Source organism: Arachis ipaensis, chromosome B07 (genome assembly GCF_000816755.2).
Source record: "Arachis ipaensis cultivar K30076 chromosome B07, Araip1.1, whole genome shotgun sequence".
Taxonomy (NCBI): Eukaryota; Viridiplantae; Streptophyta; class Magnoliopsida; order Fabales; family Fabaceae; genus Arachis; species Arachis ipaensis.
Genome location: NC_029791.2, coordinates 61,304,139 through 61,309,925, shown reverse-complemented (window position 1 = coordinate 61,309,925; position 5,787 = coordinate 61,304,139). Strand labels below are relative to the sequence as shown.

At 30.3% G+C, this 5,787-nt stretch overlaps 1 long non-coding RNA gene across 1 annotated transcript; it reads right to left on the bottom strand.

Annotated features, from left to right (window-relative positions):
- Nucleotides 511-1,997, bottom strand: LOC107608217. Its single transcript, XR_001612765.2, has 2 exons — nt 852-1,997; nt 511-764 (listed from the first exon to the last, which is right to left on the bottom strand). It is a non-coding gene; the product is annotated as an uncharacterized LOC107608217 (long non-coding RNA).

The window sequence follows — 5,787 nt, the reverse complement described above, 5'->3', positions numbered from 1 at the left end:
CATAAAAGTGGAATTAAAAATCACTAATCTAAGCATTAAAATGCATGTTTTCACATTCAAGATCAAATCAGGGATCAAACACAAAAGTATGCTATTTGAGTGCTTAAGTGTGAGTTCATGTGCTAGAATCCATTCAAATCAAGCCAAAATATATCGAAAAATATGGACTCATCATAACACTTATCCAGAATTTTTTAAGTTGCCTTTTTATATACCTAAACAACACTTGTATAAATTTTTCTAGTTGTTTTTTTGTATACCTAAGGCAACACTTGTTCAAATTTTTTTAAATTACCTTTTTTATAGACCTAAAAGAACACTTATCTAAGTTTATTTGCAGTGTCTTTTTCTAATACCTAAAGTAACATCTTATTGAGTTTTTCTTAAGTTCTCTTTTTTTATATCTAAAGCAATATATTTTTTGTCTTTGTTATATTTATATGACATTTGAAAGATATATAGCACACACTAACAATATTTTAATTCTATTTAATCAATATAGGAAGAATAAGCTAATAATATATATTACATGTATATAAAAAGGTGTTCCAAGTGCCAATTAGCATACTTGATAAGTTACCAAGTCAAATAAATAATAAACATAAATAAACAAAATACATATTTTTCTCATGATGAACTTGAACGAAAAAGAAACTAGTTTTTTCATTTGAAACCAAAAAGACTTTATGCTTCATCATTGTGCCAAGAATCGCCTTTATTTCTTCAAAAAACTTCATCCAACCATAAGCAAGTTGCAGTCAAATCTAAATGGACAAAAAAAATATAGTCAAAATATCATCTTAACAATAACATGTATACCATTGTGTTACAATAATTTAGCAGACATATACCTAATCATGATTTGGTATATGAGTCGATGGAGGAGAATATCGAGGAATCAAATTTAGATCTTGTGCACTATTTGCATACGATTGCTTAGATTGTAAGAGAGAAAGCGCTTCATCAACATTCATGCATATTAAGTATATAAATTCATCAAATGGCACACAACAATATTATTATTAAAATTAAGAAAGAATTATATTGCTTATCCAAAATAATTGGGTGAGAAATTCACTTGCCTGAGGATTCATCACTGCCAGTTGTCTCAATTAGCAAATAAAAGTTATGCAGTGACGTAGAAACCAAATCAAATCAGCTGGGATAGAATCCAACAAACAGAGGCAATCACTATGTCTTAATAATTCTCTCAGAAGTAGAACAGCTAAAATGCATTTATTAATAGCAAACTAGCAATCAATATAGACACAAATTTGTAAAGATTACCAAATTCAGAGCCTATAGAAGTAGTACTAGCAACACTATATTTCATTTCTAAGATAACTGAAACATTCAAAATGGAAGTTCTAGCACGAGCAACTAAAAAAAGGTATAACTCTTTATACTTAAGTCTAGATGTAAATATAAGATACTTCCAAACCTTGCTACTAAAAAATGTTACTTGTTTATGTTTTGTCGACTCTGCAGCAGAACATGGATCATAAATGCTAATCTGCCTTATATTGTATATAAGACGACATGTCCACATAAGAGAATTCGAACCACAAAAATTACAGTCTTAACAAATATTGAAACAATACGGCAATACTAAGACTGGAAGAAATCTTACTTTCCAGCTTCCCAGAATATTCGCTGAAGGTTATCTTTTGAATGAGCCTCTGGCAAATTCTCTACCAAAATAATATTTAACTAGAATCCAATAATAAGACACAGATAATAAAACAGATAAAGCTATAATATACTTAGCAGAAACTACAAACACTTAATACACTAAAACTTTATACGTTATTATAAAATCACCTTTATCATATTCAAAGTAATTAAATTGACCACATCAAAGACAGAAAGATACTAAAACTTTTATTCTAAAGTACCCAAATAAAATATGACACAATAAAAGAAGTGTTGTTTGAGAAAATCTTTGGGACATTCTTACAATAATCAAGTATGTTTGTTAAAAAGAATAAAATCATATAATAATCGAAAATTGAAAATTTTAAACTTAAAAATAGATTATCATACATATAGGTAACTTTTATCCTAAAAAAATATAAAACTTAAGTTTTGATTATTGCTATTAGACATATATTAGTTTATTCGGTTAAATGTTGATAATCTGACATATTACATCTTATCATGTTAGTATTTGAATTTATCCAATAGATATTTATAAAAGCAAACTAATAATAGAAACAAACAAAAAAATATAAATTTATAAGGTCCCAATTAATTTTTAGGTGCATATAGTAGTTAGTATAGTAACTGTGATAAGTTGTGAAATATAGAAGTTTATTAAATTTTACCGATAATTTGATAGTTTATTAGGCCAATATTTCATGTATTCTCCTGAAGGAAGGAGGATAAGGATGTGTTAATGTGTCCTTCTAATAATGAATGAAGCAAAATTAGATTAATTAATTTAATTATTAATAATATAATATACCCAGCAATTGGGCCATTGGAGTTCCATGGTCTCCATTCATCAATAATCTTATATGCAAGTGAGCGAGTCCATGCTTCACTTTCAGTAAATAGAACACACATATCATGGTCTTCACTGCCATAAATCAATTATATAAATCACCTTTATAAACAAATTTAAGTGTTTATAATTTAAAATTAAGTGTTTATAATAAGTAGTCCTAGATAGTTTTTTTTCAAGAGAGATGGAGGGTTCAAAATAGATGAAGGGCTCAAGGTTGCTGGGAATATTTTCAGGTGTCCAAAACTAACTAATCCACCTTGTTACAATCAACTAGCTACTCTAATAATTAGGTTTCCAAATAGAAAATATGAAAAATCTGATTTCACTAAAAAATTGTTACTTATTTTGCAGCAATGTGTTATGCTATTAAGGAACAAATATTGTGCTATGCATATTTTACCATAAACATTCTTCTGTATCTCTTCACTATAGAACATACCTTCAATGCATTTATATATGAGAGCACTCAAGAAATAAGATAATCAAACAAGGACCTTAGGTAGAGTACTAATGTTTTACATCCAATAAAATTAACTAGTAATAACTATGATTGCATTAAAAATAAATAAATTAGAATGTTGTCTCTCTGTGACCAGTAACTTCTGGCCATCACAAAAACAATTACCTAGTACTTGCTCAAGCTTATGTTAGTTAAGATACATTATGAAATCCTCTTAAAAGATCTCAGACACATTGAGTTTGGCCATGTTTCCTTCCTAGTTACAAGTCTACACCATCAACCACCACCAATCTTGATGAAGAACAGAGGTACTATTACCACAACACAAGAGGTTGAAATGATGTGACATCTTAGAAAGCACAATTGACTTTAAAAACAAAAGCACAATCATTAGTTTGGAAGGAGCCATACACTAAAATAATGAATTTTAGATTTTCAGAGAACAGCAACTCAAGTTTTGTCAGAAAATAGCAAATCACTGAACAACAAATTAGAGAACAGCAAAATAATTTACTAACTAAAAATTAAAATCTAACTAAACTTTAATGAATTAATTCAGAGAACATCAAAATCAGTTTTCTCAAATACCTGGAAACGAAGGAACAGAGTAAGAACGAGAAGGAGAAGAGAAGGGGGAGGGGGTTTCTCACGATTGAGCACCGCGCCCGTCGAGGAGAGTACTGCGCCACCGCCGTACGTGGAGGAATGCACCGTGATTGAGCGCTGCTGTCGCCATTACGAAGGGGAGAAAGGGTTTGTGAGTTGTTGCAGTGGCTATGTTAGGGCTTGTGGAGAGCAACACGCCATCGCCCGCCGAGGATAGCACAGCGCCTTCGCCGTACGTGGAGGAGTGCACCGCGATTGAACGCTGTTGTCGCCGTTAGGAAGGTGAGAAAGGGTGTGTGCATTGTTGCAGTGGTTATGTTAGGGATTGTGGAGAGAACCGCGCCGTCGCCCGTCGAGGAGAGCACCGCGCTGTCATCGTACATGGAAGAGTGCACCGCGATTGAATGCTGCTGACCTATTATCGCGGTTAGGTATGGGAGAAAGCGTACGGTGTGTGCGTTACGTTGTTGCAGGGGAGAAAGGGGAGGCTCTTGTGTGCGTGAAGTGGAACTACTGAAGCACATTTGGTTTTTTTGTGTTCAAGTTATTTTTTTATTGAAAAATAATTGGTGGAAATATGATTAAAATTTTCTCTTTAAAATTTTTAATAATAAATAATTTTAGGTAATTTTTTATAAATGTTATCTGTTTAATTTTTTTGACAACTCTTAAAAAATGTTATATTTTTATCTAAAAATGTTGTCTTAAAGTTTTTATTTTGTAATATTTTATAAATGTTGCTTTAGATATCAAAGACAACTCTTTTTTTGGGTGGCTAAAAATTATGTTATTTTTGTCTTATTCAAAGGCAATTCCTCAAAAATGTTGTCTTTGCCTATCTAAAGCAACTTTTGCTAAATGTTGCTTTGTATAAGGGTTACTTTAGGCTAAAAATGTTGTAATGTTTACTTTTCTTGCAAATTTATCTTTCAAGCAACATTTAATTTCCTTGTTTAATTTTACGTTTCAGTACTTTATTTTCAATTTCAAAAGTCCTTTGATCTAGTCGAAGTGTTTTATTTAAATTCAATGCAATTCATTTCAAATTCAGTCAATTTATTTTCAAAGTCTTTTATTTATGTTTTTAGATTTCCTTAAGTTTCTGTTTGCTTGAAAGGTGTTTAATGCACTTTGAAAAAACTAGTACTCGTAAAGAGGAGTAAATTTCATTCCCAAACTATTAGATATCAAACCACTCTCGATTTGTTAAAAATCGACAAAACAAAAATATCATAAAAAAATATTTTAATATTTTTGATATATTTAATGTATTAAAAATGTGTAAAAATTATTTTTATAATAAATAATATTAAAATATTTTCTTTTATAATATATTTAATCGATGTCTTTAGGATACAAATAACAAATCCCTTATTGATTTAGTTTGTATCCTTAATGTTATTGATAAATGAAAGCATTGATTGGTCCATAAATATGTTGGTGTTCCTATTATTTTGTTTCCACTTGGAAAACTATTACTTGCACTACAAGGAGTTTGCTCAGTTGTGGCAGTTTTTTTTCTTGTTTGTGGCGGTTTCAAATCCCCACAAAAAGGATCGTGGCAGTTTCAAAAACCCCCCAAAATTGGAGGTGCCACGAGCTCCTTTGTGGCGGTTTTTCACAACCCCTACAATTCCATTCAGTGGCGGTTTTTTATTCCTTTTGTGGGGGTTCTGTGCTAGCGTTTTGTGGCAATTCTTGGTTAATTATTGTGGCGGTTTAGAACTCCCATAAAAAAATTTCCAATTAAAAAAAAAAGAAACATTCATGTGGGGTTTCAACCTCCATAAATATGTCAATATTATTCTTAAACAATTAATCTGAATACTAGAATTATATTATTATACTACTAATCAATTATCATTTAAAAGAAATCTTTAATTAAGACATTAAAAATTTAGAAGGAAATTAAAACATTACATATTTGAACAAAATTTAACACAAAAATACTTTGAAATATAAAACAAGACTCTTGGGTCTGTCAATAAAGCATGTAATGGTGAATAAATTCAATAAAGTTCAATAAAGCATAAAAATAAAATCAAAGTTTAAAAAGCTAACAAATAAAATATGGAGGGTATGCAGATGAGTTCAAACTATCTTAAAATGCTTTTCCATAATCATCATTGTCTGTCCCCCAATTATATCCTTCATGTGCTAACAATAAAATCAAAGTTTAAAAAGCTATGGTCAGAAGGATCATGATAGCATGGAA